The sequence below is a fragment of the Podarcis tiliguerta genome (genome assembly GCF_965153285.1).
Source record: "Podarcis tiliguerta genome assembly, chromosome: 9".
Taxonomy (NCBI): Eukaryota; Metazoa; Chordata; class Lepidosauria; order Squamata; family Lacertidae; genus Podarcis; species Podarcis tiliguerta.
This window is the reverse complement of record NC_139542.1, coordinates 36,371,224-36,387,359: the sequence shown is the minus strand read 5'-3', so window position 1 is coordinate 36,387,359 and position 16,136 is coordinate 36,371,224. Positions and strand designations below refer to the sequence as shown.

Sequence of the window (16,136 nt, the reverse complement as noted above, 5' to 3'; positions counted from 1 at the left end):
CCTCAAGTTCGTTATTTGTCCCCTGCCTCATAAAATGAATTTATTACAGAATGCTTGAATCTTGTGAAGCGACACTTTTTGCTTCAGAGGCAATCTGCAAATGCTTTGCAGAAATAGTAGACTCTACACCAGATTCTTCCCATGTTGAACAAACAACGTTTCTTTGGAGATGTACTTTTAAAAGAAATGCAGTATGAGATTCAAGAGAGATTTCTGAAGTTTGCAGATTGTAGCAACAAAAGAGGGAAAGAAATGGCTCAGATGATAACTAATACATTGGAAAAACATGCTATTCCTCTCAGTGAATGTACAGCATAAGCCTACGATAATGGGACAAATGTGGCATGAAAATACAATGGCGCACAAGCCAGGGGTGAACAAAGCATGAACGGTACCCGGGGCAGGGGGGCAGGGCAAACCGACCGTACAGTGCATGCACAGTGCTGCTACGTATGGCGCATGGTGTGCTCACTCCCTCTGCCTCATGCACACAGCCTTTTGCCCTGCTCCATCAGAAGAACAGGAGTTTGGATTTAATATCCCGCTTTATCACTACCTGAAGGAGTCTCAAAGCGGCTAACATTCTCCTTTCCCTTCCTCCCCCACAACAAACACTCTGCATGTGGAGGAGCGGGGAAGCGAACCCGGTTCCCCAGATTACGAGTCTACTGCTCTTAACCACTACACCACACTGGCTCTCCAGAGTCAGGCGTCGGGTGTGCGAGGGAGGGAGAGCCGGGCAAGTCACTCTTTCTTTCCCTCTCTCCACCAACACGTGCCTCCCCCACCCACCCCACTCTGCCAGAGACAGCGGAGGTGACTCTGAGGCGGCGGCGGTTAGAGCAAGAGCAGACGCAACCAGGGATGGTGTGCCTCGGGTAGGCGGTGGTATTTGCCGCTACTGCTGCCACTGCTGCCGTGCCAGCTGCTGCTACTGCTCCTCCTGCCGCCCCTCCATCCTTGCTGTGGGGGTGAGGTGGTGGCAGCGGAGGGTGTAGCTGTGAGCAGAGGATCCTTTGCACGTTGCTGCAGCAGCGCGATGGTACCCCCATGGGGTGTCCTCTTGTCACCCTGCCAGAGATGGTGCCAGGGGCAGTGCGCTCCCTCCGGCCCCCCTTTCCTACGCCACTGGAACAAGCAAAAATACAAGAAAAATACTCAAAAGCAATTTTTTTCACCTTGTGGTTGTCACACACTCAACTTATGGAAATGCCGCTGCTGAATGCATACCTGAAGCAATAACCCTTTTCTGGGAACAATTAAAACTGTGTCCCACCTGTTCAGTTCCAGTCCTAAGTGGTAGGAAATACTACAAAAACTATATTGGTTGTTCTCTTCATAGTATGTCTAAAACAAGATGCTCAGAATGTTGAATTTTGCAGATCACTTGCCTGGTATTAAATTAGCACTGGAAAACCTCCTAGAACTAAATTTGATGGCCAAAACAAAAAATGAAGTCCATGGAGTTTTATTATATGTGACATCTTTTGCCTGTGTGTTAGTGTCAGCTATGTGGTACAAAACATTAGCTGACATAGATATTTGAAACAAGGTCATTCAAGCTAGAGATACCACACTGGATGTTGATGTAACAGAGCTGACAAAACTCCAAAAGAAGTGGAAATGCCTGTGGAATGAAGCCAGATTGGTGGCATCAAACCTAAATATAGAAATAAAACTCTGTGCCATGTATGTAATTAAGTTAGGTGCAAGAGGACAAGGTCACATGACAACAGCACACCTGATGCTAACTTGGAAGAAATGAATGACACAGTTGATACTCCAGAAGAGCCCCACTTCAGAAAGTGTGTGTTTTAGGTTTTGGTAGACAATGTTATAGCAGGGTTAACTGTCCACTTCAATGCTGTTAAGCAATTTGCACAAAAAATGCTTTCTTGTGGAAATATCTCACCATGTCTGAAAGTGAAGTGGAGAGAAAATCTTTATCTTTATCATAGCAATATCCTGCTGATTTTAATTGGTGATGATTTTGGAAAAGAAATGCAACATTTAGCCTCAGTAAATGTGCAGTTAAAACTATTAGGTCTGTTGAACTTGTTAAGAAAGTACAGACTTGGTGACCTGTTTCCAAATGTGTGTGCTAGCTTAAGACTACTATTAACAATTCTAGCAACAGTAGCCTCTGGAGAGAGGTCACTCAGCAAACTTCAGCTGATTAATAATTATTTAAGGTCTACAATGTCTCAGAAACGTCTTGTGAATTTGGCCAGGCTAAGTATTGAATCAAACATTGCCATAACAATTAATTTTCATGCTGTGATTTGAAATTTTTCACAAAAGTCCAGAAAAGCTATTTTTAAAAAACATATAGTAAGTTTATCTTCCTTTCTTTACTAACACTAATGTCTTCTGGTGATCTGATCTGCATTGGAATATAAAGGGAAGTTTCAATTTGAATTATTTACCTTATCTTGAAGCCTTATTTACCTAGGGATCCATTAGCCACGCCATCCCCTGGACCTCGGAGGGAACAAAAGTACCAGGAAAGCAAAATCTTCTTTGGAGAAAAAGAGTTTATTGAGATCTGAGCACAGAGTCAAGGTCTGTACTCAGAGACAGCCTGCTGGTTAGTTCCTAGAAATACACTGGCTGTAAAGCAAGACACTTCAGCAGACTTTCTTATACCCCCAGACTTCCCCAATCGGCTAGCAAATATTGCTTGCTTAACACATTTTATTGCTTGCTAAACATTCCTGTCTTTCTGCTAAGCCAAGCACTCCCTCCCACCTCCTTGTACACGTGTCTTCTTTTGCTAGCTAAGCATTCCCTTCGTATCTCTTCTTATCTTGCATTACTTAAAGCAGAAGCAAAGCAGGAAACATCTTGCTAGTGGTTTTTAGTTGACAGCAGTTTTTGGCTAGGCAGGAAACGACCTTCTGACCTGTAACTAGCATCAGCAGTTTCAGATAGCTGGTTAGACAGGAAACGGCCTCCTGACCTGTCTGATTTAGACTTTGCAAATAACTGCATTTTTGGGTTTGAGCTTGTGTAACCATCCTAGCAGAGTGCAGGAATTTACTATGTGTAGATAATATTTGAGAGCAACAGAATAAAATATTGAGAGAAACCTTTCCCATCTCCCTTTACTCCGTCCTCTTCTTTTGAACAATCTATTACTTAGATTCGTTCTGGGGTAGGGGTCTATATTCTCTCATTACAGCAATCACGCGAGGTCCCATCATGCGAGACATCATCTTTTTCATCATATGTTGCAGGCATTGCATTAAGCAGGGTATACAGAAGCAGAAAAGCAATAGAAGCATTATTGGGCCTATTCTCCCCACAAATACGATACCGTTCATGCCAACAGAAATACGAGAGCATCCATATGACAAGGGCGGTACATATCACTCCTACCCACCAAACCCAATATCTCCATGGTTCCTCCCACCAATATTCAGGGGGTGTGCTCATTGTTGAAGAGCCCACTGATATTTGTGCCCGACTACCTGTTGAGCCTCAAGGATGAGAGCCCACCGGTGAGCTGATGCTCCCACTATGTGGGTCAATTTTTCTATTAGCCCTGTTGGGTGGATTGAACTCTCGTGCTGCCTCCCTAGTGACCAGAGCATATGGAAGCTGAAATCCTGGGGTGGCAATTCTTACTGGCACTTGTTTAGTAATTTCAATGCACACCTGGCTCAGGCTCCCATCTATCACCTGGGTTAAGAGTAGGACCTGGTCTATCAAATGAGGTTGGTACAGTGCTCTACCTTCCAGATAACAGTTGACTACCCTCCCACAACAGCAAGAGCGGTCCAGAACTCGATAGAGTTCGAGCGTCTCTGCAACTTCCCGTATGAGCACTATCCACGCATGCCGGACAGTGGTGTGGGAGAGGAGCCACAACGGGGCAGTGGGGTGTTTTAAGACGGCAATCTCATCAAATCCCAGTTTCCAATAGCCATAGAGCACACCATCTCTTACCACCGGTAAGACGAACCAGTCGTAGCAGAGTCCATCAGGCCAATAAATGCGGTATGGCTCAGTGGGGTCAGGGCTGTGGGACATAAAGCAGATAACAAAAGAAAAGAGAAAGTCTTTGTAACTGTCCTTGTGATGATTAGTCGCAGGATCTCGTTGCCCGTGGCCTAACGCTTTTTCCTGGTAGCGTCAGACACAAGGTGATGATCAACTTCAGAGGGTCAGCGGGATTTCTTTTGCAAGTCCAGACACCCTTCTTCAGATGCGTGTGATGTACCCAGGGGATCACCTCGACTACTTTCACTGCAGTTAGGGATGAGGGGGTCGCCAGACGCTGTCACTCAGAGGGACTGGTGAACCGGCTCAGCGAGACTGCCACGGGACTGCAGGTGTACGCTTGAGGGAATACCTGGAAAGAAAGCAAACACACACAACAAACACAGGGATTGCACTTGTTCTTGGGTGATGTGATCTCCCATCTGCCCAAACCGGCGGGGATGCCTCGGACGAAAGGGGTTGGCCTGCCATATAGAAGTTCAAAGGGTGATAGTTCTCAGTCTCTTGGTTGGCGCACAGGGCACATTTTGGGATATAGCAGCAGTTAGTTATAGCAGCAGTTAGTTGAGGTAGAATATTCTCCCAAGGTGCGCCTTAGCAGCTGGGCCTCCCAAATGGGTGGACTCGTGGTAATTCTTTACAATTGTGCTGGCCAGATGTTGGGGCACAAAAACACGGCTGTCCGGTCCTTCCTGGAGCGTTGCTCCTTCTTGGCTGGTCCACTGCTGTTCATCAAGGGTGTAACGTGGTTCCACATCGTCTGGAGTGAGTTCTGGCACCAATATCAAAAGTCCCGGTGGTGCCTCTAAATTGGCTGGAGAACAAATGTCTACGTTGGGGGCGCTGCCTGCGGGCGCCCCTCCCATCCAATTCTTCACCGTGCGTAGAGATATCAGCAAGGCGGTCGTCACTGGAGGGGATCTTCAGGATGCTGAGACACAGTCCAATCTGAAGCAGCTTTCTTATGTGGTGGACCCAAGGGGTGGTGCCAGCGACCTTCACAGCTGTGGGTGTGGAGAGCAGATGGGCCCTTCCAGCACGGCGGCAGTGGTGCCTGGGACCAGTCTCATCCACACCTCGTCACCTGGCTCAAACTGGTCATGCAAGAAGTTCGGGCCTGGGTTGAGAGAGAAAATCTCGAGAGAGAGACTGTACATAATTGTTCAATTCCACATCTTGAGCAGGGATAGGTGAAAGCATGCACACATAAGGAACCGGTCTCCCAAACATCACTTCAAAAGGGTGACAAGTGAATACGTTTCAATGGGAGGCTACAGACTCTAAGCAAAGCCAAGGGCAACATGGACACCCAATTAGACCCTGTTTCTTGGGTCAATGGTTTTTTTTTTTCAAAGTCCTGTTCATCCTTTCCTCTTTTCCAGAACTTTGGGGCCTATATGCGGTACCCACCATCTTCCTTCTTCACTGGCAACAGTGGGGTGTTTCACTGTGATTGGCATTGTTTCAAGATTCCATGTTGAAGCAATCGCTTCAAATGCACCCACACTCCTTCAGCTGCCTGTCGTGGGATGGGGTATTGGTTTTTATCTTTCGCCCATAGTCCAGGGTCAACATCATGAGGCAGGCTAACAGGGAGGATTCCCTCCTCTTCTTTTACCATCATCAAGCACCAATGGTCTCTCAGGGGCATTTCTAAAGAAAACTCTCCTGCTGGTCCAGTTGTCATCATTACTTCCCCCATTGGTTGGAAGGAAATCTGGGCTTGTAATTTTGTTAACAAGTCTTGGCCCAATAAAGGAATGGGACACTCTGGTATATACAAAAAAATTGTGCTGGACTACTTGGCCACCTAGGCAGCAGGTAACAGACTGCAAAAAACGGGGCCTTTTGTGATTTACCTGTGGCCCCAATTATATTAACCACTTGGTTTGTGGGTTTTGTTACAGGCACAGGTAAGACTGAGTGGGCAGCTCCCTTGTTCACCTTCTCCTACCTGTAATAAGGTAGCTAGGTTAAGGGCTGTGGTAACCTGAAACTTCAGGCGTGAATGTAATAACAGCATCTGGCACTTCCTCATTTTCGCTTGTGATAGGAAATAGGTGCCTTTCATGTCAAGTAAGGCTGGGACTGCATGTGGAGTCACACAGGTGGTGTCCTGTCCAAACGTGAATTTTATCTGCCTTCGTGAGTAGGGTGGCCACTGCCACAATCGCTTTCATACAGGGGGGGGGGCAATCTCTGTTCTGTTGGGGTTAGCTTCTCTGACAAGTATGCGACGGGTTGCTGCCAATTTTTCAGTTTCTGGCATAAGACTCCCTTGGCTACCCCCTGGTCTTCATCTATGAACAGCGTAAAAGGCTTCTTGGGGTTTGGATGCCAAGCACTGGGGCTTGTTGTCACTTTGAGATCCTGAAAAGCCTGCTGCTGTTCCCTGCCCCATATAAAAGGATCCTTCTCTATTCCCTAGTTGACTCATGCAGGGGCCAAGCAATGCTTCTGTAATTAGTAGTGAGTCCAGGAGATATTGTTCATCATCATAAGTGGGATTATAGGTTTAAAAAAAAAAAAATCCCTTCAAACAATTTTACGATCTTTGCTGGATTCTCCTCAAAAGAGGGGTTCTGATTTCTCCAATTACAAACATCTGCACTTGAAAAGGGTATATGCTGGACCGTGTAGGTCTGTGGTGCCTTCGCTTGTTCAGCTGGGACAGGGGCTGGTGGATCATAAACCCTCTGAAGGGGCATTTCTCCAGTTGCCTGATCCTTCCTGGTTTTCTCATACTATCTGTGAGACATAACTCTCTTCGCCGCCTGTCCCCACTTACGTTGCCATCTCTTCCTCTTTTCAGGGGTGCAGCATTCTGCTGCCTCAACTAACAAGGGGCTTACATCCAACTTCTTCCTCAAATGGCTTTACAAACTCCTTTAGTCTCTCTTTCTGTCTTTCTGTCCACATTTTCTTTCCTTGATTCATATCATCTAGTGTCTTCCTAAACTCTTCGTTATCTTCCTCATCTTCCTCTTCTTCCGTCTCACTATCCTCCTTTGCAGGTCCTCCTCCCCCCTACACCAGCACCTCCCTGTGCTTCTTGATCTTGGCCTGGGGGGGGGGGGGGTTTGGAGGGGCTGTTGGTGGAGTGTAAGGTGGTGGCTTAATCACTCCCCCTCCTCATCTTCTGGGTCTTCTAACACCAGAGGCTTCACTGTACAAATCCTGTTCTGTGTGTTGCTGTCACAGCAAGACTTTAGCCATGGTAGATTCTTTTCTTTACATTGGTCTTCCATGTAGAGATATAGGGGATCTGGTCTGGGTGGACATTTAATATATTTTGCCACAGGGGGTTGATTTGCCACAGGGGGTTGATTAATTGCAAATCAAAGCCACGCAGTTCTCTGGGTTGGCAAGTCCACCTCACATAAAGTTTTGAGTCTCTGTTTTTTCAATGTGAATCATCACTCTTCGTGGCTGTTTTCCAGTTATTAAAAAAGCATTCCAGAGGAATACATTGGCTTGCTCCAGACCCTATTTTTTTTTTTTTTTTTTTTTTCAGATACTCCCCTCCTAACTGGGTTTTCAAAATTCTCTCACACTTCACATGCTACAGTTTGTCAGAAAATGCACAACCCTACAATCGCTCGGCCAAGGGGACACTAAGCCTTGGCCCTCATTCAACAATTCATCCACTGGAGTATCTGACACACAACATGTCAACAAAACACTCAATTCCCTCTGCCCCATTCCCTTTCCCAAACCTTTACCAATTCCTTTCCTGGTGGCATTCTTACTGCCGGGCACTCTACTGCCAACTACCAGGTGAGGCTGATCAGGCCTCTGGCCCTTTCCCTCGGGCCCCTAGCCCTTTCCCTCGGGCTTACCTTTCTCCGCTGCGGACCTGTCCCCTCGGCGCCGTTCTGTCCTCTTGTTCTCCCTCAACTAGATGTCTCCGCTCCAGGACGGTGTGGCAATCTCCCCCTACAAACTGGCAGGGTGTGCACCGGAAATGCGAACGCCGATTGGAGCTGTTCACCTTGGTTGAGCCTGGCCCTCCGGTCCGTATTTGGGGAGGGGGCTGATCCCGGACGAGCCCCCAAAGAAATGAAGCCTTATTTACCTAGGGATCCATTAGCCACGCCATCCCCTGGACCTCGGAGGGAACAAAAGTACCAGGAAAGCAAAATCTTCTTTGGAGAAAAAGAGTTTATTGAGATCTGAGCACAGAGTCAAGGTCTGTACTCAGAGACAGCCTGCTGGTTAGTTCCTAGAAATACACTGGCTGTAAAGCAAGACACTTCAGCAGACTTTCTTATACCCCCAGACTTCCCCAATCGGCTAGCAAATATTGCTTGCTTAACACATTTTATTGCTTGCTAAACATTCCTGTCTTTCTGCTAAGCCAAGCACTCCCTCCCACCTCCTTGTACACGTGTCTTCTTTTGCTAGCTAAGCATTCCCTTCGTATCTCTTCTTATCTTGCATTACTTAAAGCAGAAGCAAAGCAGGAAACATCTTGCTAGTGGTTTTTAGTTGACAGCAGTTTTTGGCTAGGCAGGAAACGACCTTCTGACCTGTAACTAGCATCAGCAGTTTCAGATAGCTGGTTAGACAGGAAACGGCCTCCTGACCTGTCTGATTTAGACTTTGCAAATAACTGCATTTTTGGGTTTGAGCTTGTGTAACCATCCTAGCAGAGTGCAGGAATTTACTATGTGTAGATAATATTTGAGAGCAACAGAATAAAATATTGAGAGAAACCTTTCCCATCTCCCTTTAATCTGTATTGTAGCATAATCAAAGATGTTTCTTATCTCTGATCCTCTTTTATTTTATTTATATTTATCGTGGAGGGACTACAAGAGCATAAGGCCTTACATGCAGAATAATAACAGAGTGCTCCACTCAGCCCATCTCTTGTCTTCCATACCCTTTTTGACTTTATAGTATAACCAATGGAGAAGGTATGGGAACCAAAAGAGACATTGTATTTCTTTATAGAATTCCTCTCAGAGGCCCTGGTAGAGCATGCAGAAGGTCCCAAGATCAATCCCTGATATCTCCAGGTAGGGCTGGGAAAGACTCCTGCCTGAAACCCTGGAAAACCACTACCAGTCAGTGTAGCCCAGCTAGGGAGAAACTGTGGCCTTCCAGAAGTTGTGGGACTCCAACTCCCAACAACCCCAGCCAGCATTAGCAATTGGCTAGGATGATGGGAGTTGTCATCCAACAGCATCTGAAGGGCTACCGCTTGCAAGCAAAAGCCCCTCTTCACACCTTCCCTGCTCAACATGGGAAGGACAGACACTGAGTGGGCAGAGCCAACATGCACAACAACTGTGCCTCCTACACATGCTTAAATAGGCCTAGAGAAGACAATGGTTCTTATGGAGGACAATAAGAATGGAAGAAGTGTCCTGCTGGATGTGGCCCATCTAGGCCAGCATCCTGTTCTCAAGGTGGCCTATGGGAAGCCTGAAAGCACAAGCCTGAGCACAATAGCATGCTCCCCACTTATGAGTCCCAGCAACTGGTGCCTACAGTGGAGGCAGCACATTGTCTATCAATGGCTGCTTGCCACAATGGCTTTCCTATTTCTAATGGGGGATCATGATGGAGAAAGTGTTCCTTCAGAAACCTCTGGCCCAGATCACCAAATAAGCTGAGGCCTACCTAACTTAAATGAAGCCAATGCCTGTGACAGTCAACTCTGATTAAGCAAGTAAAGTACTGGCTCAATTCCCTTGGCAACGTGCTATAGAAGACCAAGGGGGCCCTATTTGTTTGATTTAGCCCTTTAGACGTTCTCTGTTTTTGCTTCCTTTTGCATTGAATAAAATGGAGTACTCTTTGTTATGTATTTAGACTCAGTTAACAAATAAAAATTCCAGCCAGGAAACAGCAATTAATATCACCATATGCCAAAACTGTTTCGTTCTCCTAACCAAAGAAAACTTATTTTTATTCTATTCAGGGATTAATCTGAGCCAAGGCTCAGCAATGGAACCTCTTTTTAATGCCAGCACTTGGCCCTTGAACATCTGAAGCAAAAACAAACCACGGATGTGTAGAATGCTTTTCCTCATCACTGCGGGAGAGTAACCACAATAGCCTACATACCTAGAATTAGATATTTCCAGGCGGTCTCATCTCCCGGCATCTGTCCACTTCAAAAATTAAAACACTGACTCTGTGTTTCCATCCCCCGCCTGCCCTTTAATTAATAGCACTCTCTACACGGGAACTAGAAAAAGAGTCAAATCCTTTCTGGAGGGTGACTGAGAAATTCAAGTTTTAGGAGAGAATTCTCCTCTTGAGAATTCCGTTGTGCACACAGTGCAGGAAAATGTATGAGCTGCTTCATCTTGGCTGTGTTGCCAAGGACCGATTTGGGAGCCATGCATTTTTCCACACAGTTGAGACTCAGACTCAGCAGTTTAGCAAGATGCCTCTCTGGACTAAAGACATAAACCGATGCAAGGAGGCACCCTCTGCCCCCTCGGAACCAACCACAGACCATTCTAAACTTAATACACTGACTTGAAGAAGCATGCCAAGGAGAGAAATGGTGACACAGACACACGGCTGGGATTGTCAGAGGAATGCTGCCAACACCCCCTCAGCTGACCACTCTTAAAGGGAAAACACATGCGTCTTCCGTATGCCTGCCAGCACTCTGCTAACAGTCATTTATGGGCTTTGGCTCCTCCTGATCAGAGCAAAGTTAAAGAAATCTTACCTAACCAACAAGCTAAAAGGCGTACAGTATTTACAAGAGAAGAAGATTTTCTTTTCTCTGCAAACAGCTTTCGGAACTGAATTTACAACCTTCAAACCACTCTGTGAATTCAAGTAAATTCCATTTCTGGAAAGTCCTATTATAGCAGGGCGAGGCAAAATACAGTAACTATATGTTTTTGTTATAATACAGATACCTCCAAATTTAGTGTAAGAAAAGATGGTGCCCTACAACTAATAGTAGCACATTTCCCAAATTAATATTTGAGTTTTGGTGACATAAGAACAGTAGTGCCTTTTCTTTTATTGCCTTACAATGCTTACTCGGAATGCCTACTTACTTGGAAGTCAGTCCCACTGAATAAAGTGGGACTTACCTCTGAGTAAATATGCACAGGAGACTTAGAACTGTGAGTTGCTCCTCACACACAAGCACCACCCTGGAAATAGTAAAAAGTAATATGCCGGAGACATTTGTAATCCTTTCAGTCTTTCTTCCATAGCCCTGCCCTCTCCGTCAGAAAGGATATATGGAGAAAGTGGCAGTACATTTTAAGCTTCAGCCAGGCCGCTTAATTGGCTCCAGGTGTCCAATGAGCCAAACCAAACCAAACCAGGAGGTTTCAGCAGCAGCTGGGCAAGAATGTGCCACAAATAAAAACAGGCTGCGGTTGTGTAGTAAAAGGAAATGGATGCCTATGCCCAGTTTTTCCTAGGAGAAGAATAGGGTTGGAACAGCAATGCCACGAGTATTACTTTCTTGCCGACGAACAGAATGAGCTATAGCTCAGTAGGCACATAGTGACAGGGTTGTCAACTTTTCGACAGACCAGTGTAGCAGTTTGTTGTGCATACTTCAGCCGTTGGCAACCTTTAGGTTCACATGGTGAAATAAAGCTACAATTATACGGGAGGAGTAGGGAACAGACAGTGTTGCTTTTTCTAATCAGTTGGCAATCATAAAAACTTACTTCTTTATTTAAATATTTGCAAACTGCACTTTTGTAAAACTACAGCAAGGCAATGCACAACCTACAAAAGTTACAACAACAATAAAATATCAGAGCAGGGGTAGACATCTATAAATATTTGTTGGTTAAAAAGTAATTTGCATTTCGAAGTCTCATCTGAATAACCCTATTTTTAGGTGACATAAAGAAGGCAGGGATGATTCCTGCTGAACTTCTGCTGGCAAGGACTTCAACAGGGCAAGTGTTAAATATATAAGTTTAATGCACATAAATTGTAATGTTTGTATGCACTGAAGTAAAAAAAAAAAGGTTATGTAGAGAACTCAGGGTCTTAGTCAGTCCTTGGAGTCAACAGCAGTAGAAGCTCAGCTCAGCAATGATGAACAAACAAGATGATTGCATAGGATTGCTCTTTGGGGCCAGGGAGAGGAAAGTTTCTTAAACTGTACAGTGGTACCTCGGCTTAAGTACTTAATTCGTTTCGGAGGTCCGTTCTTAACCTGAAACTGTTCTTAACCTGAAGCACCACTTTAGCTAATGGGGCCTCCTGCTGCCGCCGCGCCACCGGAGCACGATTTCTGTTCTCATCCTGAAGCAAAGTTCTTAACTTGAGGTACTATTTCTGGGTTAGCGGAGTCTGTAACCTGAAGCATCTGTAACCTGAAGCATCTGTAACCCAAGGTACCACTGTATTAAGGACTAGAAAGACAAGCAATCTGTTACTTTGTATTTTTGCAATGTTTTATTTTGTAAGTAGTTTAAGGCAGTTTTGCAGTAAAACCTTTTGGAATGCATTCTTGTGGTGGAGCTCATTCATTTCTTCTCTGCATAAGGTCCAGCTCAGACATTCCGCTTGCAGCAACTCAAACAGCAAGCCCTGCCACACTAAAAGCTCAGCTCCTAATAAAGGCTGACCAAACCTCAGGGGTGTGGGGAACTGCAAAAGTGCCCCATCAGAGAATCTCAGTGTGCATAAAGGTGCATAAAGGATCAGGCAATTTTCAAGGTGCTTTGAGACCAAGCTGTTCGAGGCTTTGTGAATTAATTCAAGAACTTTGAGCTGAGTCCAGCAGCAAACTGGCAAAAATAGTTCTTAAAGTTGTTTAGCCTTTGAGTTTTTTAAGCTGGGATTGCCAGCTGATAAGAAGTTGAAAAGGGGGCGTGGAGCTTTTTAGTAGAGCTATGATATGCATAAACCAGCAAGCAATGCTTTTTAAACTTTGGAGATAAACATTATCACTGATTAGTTGCTTCAGTTCCTATTGCTGTTAATCAACTGTTAAGTTGTTAATCAACCTCTCTCCAGTTCTTCAGTGCACAGTGTTAAGGAGGAGCTTGTCTTTTTAAAAAGAGAATTACAATAAACACGTGGCAAGGCAATAACATATTTTGTGTTATCCAAATATCACTCAAAAATCACGTTACATAAAAATGAAATAAGAAAGCCTTGTCGATTTTACCTCTAATGTTTTGAAAGTACAAATGAAATGGACAAAGGCCTTAACCGCACAGAATTTTAATGTAGATTTGAAAGTGCATTTGATTTTTGGATGTTGCCCACATGATGTTTTCCCCATTCAACTGGTACACTTTAGTATTTCAACAATATACTTGGATTTTCCCTATCTGGAAAAAATCTGAACAGGGGAAGTAAATCCCAAATAAAATCACTTGGTACCCAACTGCAGACACGCAGGAGTGCATTGTTTAGATGGGTTCTGGTGACTTCTGTTTTGTTGCTGTCAGCTAAAAAAACCTTGCTGCTTTTCCCTTTTTAAAAAAAGTTTGCAGCCTTCTAACCTGTTTCTGGCCCATTAGAGTATTTTTTTAAACTAGCCTCCTGTGAGGAACTTGTCGTAGGCTTTTTGAAAGGCCATATAAATTATGTTGTTCAGTTCCCCTTTTGTTGACCACTTTGGTCATATTTTCCATTTGTAACAGAAGAATGAATTTCCCTTTACAGAACCTTTCCCAGCTTTCTGCCATCTCTTCCTAGACATGCCCAAACCTTATTTTCCACCCTCCCCTCAACTATCTACTGTGTAACATAAAATGCCATACACAAAGCTGTCATTTTTGACTAGGAATAACTAGTTCCTGCTCTAGGGCTTATGTGAAAAGTGGTCAGGGTGGCTTTGGGTGGAGTGAGGGGCAAGGATAAGCAAGCTGGACTTTTAGCATCTCTGGTACCAACTGGTTAAATTTAAAGTAGACTCGAATCTTTGTTAGGCTTTCTCCACTCAAGCAATTACAGTCATGGAAAGAGCAGCTTCACACTTGCCGCCTTGCCCCCCAGCTTCACACTTGCCGCCTTGCCCCCCACTGTTGCATCCTGATGCCCTCACACAGAAGCTCCCCATGCAATTTACAGTGCTGCATGAGCAGGATTCTAAACTATATGCATAAGCCTATAGGTATGCAGCAGGCTTGCTGCTTCAGTCCTTCCAATGTACAGAGGTACCTCAGGTTACATACGCTTCAGGTTACAGACTCCGCTAACCCAGATATAGTGCTTCAGGTTAAGAACTTTGCTTCAGGATGAGAACAGAAATTGGGCTCTGGCAGTGTGGCAGCAGCGGGAGGCCCCATTAGCTAAAGTGGTGCTTCAGGTTAAGAACAGTTTCAGGTTAAGAACGGACCTCCAGAACGAATTAAGTACTTAACCCGAGGTACCACTGTATAGATGGTGACAGGGAAGTGAGCAAGGATTGGCAGAAGGGGCAGGGCCAGGAAATGCGGGTGGCCATGCTTCTTTACCTCACACCAACATGTAACTCAGTATTTGGGGATTTTTCCTTTTTGTACAATCTTTTACAATGGGACTTTGGGACATTTTTCGTCACTGTACAGTATTGTGTGATAAATAAGGATGGGGGAGAAATATCAGTTCACATTTAATGGGAAACCAGGTTAACATGCACTTTCTGAAACAATACACCAACCAAAACACAGCCATTCTTCTAAATTTACTCTTCTCTGAATTTTGCAATGTAGTTCTCTCACCAAGTAAGCCATGCAATGTGTTACAAAAATGCTTATACTAGGGCAAAGTGTGCGTATCACTGCAAATTTTAGTGATCAGAAGTTAATGGTGTATTTGGGGAAATATATTCAGGGAAACTGCTTTGCAAAAATGTGCATATCTGACAAATTGCATTTAAAAAGTAAGTGTGTGTGTGTGTGTGTGTGTGTGGAGAAATTCATGGATGAATTTTCATGAGGGCCTTTTTATTTTAAAAAAGTTGCAAACTGTTGTGGAAATGTGGAGAACTGACCTTGAAGATGAGAAAAATGAGAAATTGAGAGAAACCAAAATTGACAGATTTCCCCATCCCTAGTGATAAATTAGACCAAAAGCAATATAAGCCTGAGATGCTGTAACTATATTATAACTATTGAGATAAGGTAGATGAGCTCTCTGTTTCTAGAGGGAGATGCTTCTAATTTCCGTTCATTTATCCTCAGGTTTCTGCAAGAGACCATGTGTGTCATAGTTCCTGTAAGTTAGCCTTTGGGTAGTTGAACCCGTCATAGGGTTGTCAGTAAAATCACAGGCTGTGACAACTGCTTTGGCCTTCGTAACACAGTACCATCCACCCATATTAGACTCTGAACCAGTGAATGTATCTGTATAGTCAGAGGAGCCTGTGCGGTGTCGTGGTCTGAATGTCAGCATAGGGCCGAGGAGACCCAAGTTCAAATGCCCACTTAACTATTCAGTTCACTGAATGACCTTGTGCTAGTAACAGCCTGTGGTGGTCATTTATGCATTGCCAAGGAAAGATGAAGTGCATCGTTGAAAAAGAGAACAAAAGAGGGTGCAGATTTGCATAAAATTTGCATGTGTTAATTTATGGTGTAGAGGTGCGAATTTAGACAGAATTGCTCTAATTTTAATAGAAATACATCTCACCATCATGGATAAGAAAGTGACCAGGTGATCCATGTGTGTGGACCGTTGAGCAACTTCATGGATGCTGCTCTCTCCCCCTTCCTCTGGTTCTTTAACTTTAAACTAGAAGTGGACCAGACAGCCTTTTCTGAAAGAAGATTCATTTGAATAAAACGTTGTCCTCACAATTTCTTCAAAGAGAGGAGAGCCCTCTGTAAAGGCAGCTTGTATTTCCCCTTCATATCCCAAATATTATCTAAATACTACAGTTTATTTCTTTTCTAATATTTGCTAACAGACTTTGGTACCCCAGCTATAATAATATTTTACCTCATATTTACCTCATTTTACCTCTCAGCTTCTATAAGAATGAATGAACAATGAATGAATGAATGGTTAAAATCCAGGCCAGGAAACAGTCACCAGGTGGCATGGCTAAAATCTGGGTAAAACATGGTCAACCTAGCAAAATGGCCACTCATCTGCTTATATTTGTCTTTTAAAGAAAATATGTGTAGCAGGCTTCATCTGAAACAGCATGAGACAAAATGGGGAATGTGGCATTTAAGGTTAGGGTG

The 16,136-nt window shown here is 44.4% G+C and overlaps 2 long non-coding RNA genes across 3 annotated transcripts in view; both read right to left on the bottom strand.

Moving 5' to 3' along the window:
• LOC310685456 overlaps nucleotides 1-16,136 on the bottom strand; it is a 30,025-nt gene that overhangs the window by 10,586 nt on the left and 3,303 nt on the right. Inside the window, exon 2 of one of the 2 annotated variants that reach the window (XR_014515285.1) lies at nucleotides 15,580-15,706. This is a non-coding gene — a long non-coding RNA (uncharacterized lncRNA). Of the gene's footprint in view, nucleotides 1-15,579; nucleotides 16,121-16,136 lie in introns of those variants that run through there. The other variant, XR_014515286.1, reaches the window with a different exon arrangement.
• Nucleotides 2,517-8,735, bottom strand: LOC310685411. Its single transcript, XR_014515210.1, has 2 exons — nucleotides 7,842-8,735; nucleotides 2,517-4,354 (listed from the first exon to the last, which is right to left on the bottom strand). It is a non-coding gene; the product is annotated as an uncharacterized lncRNA (long non-coding RNA).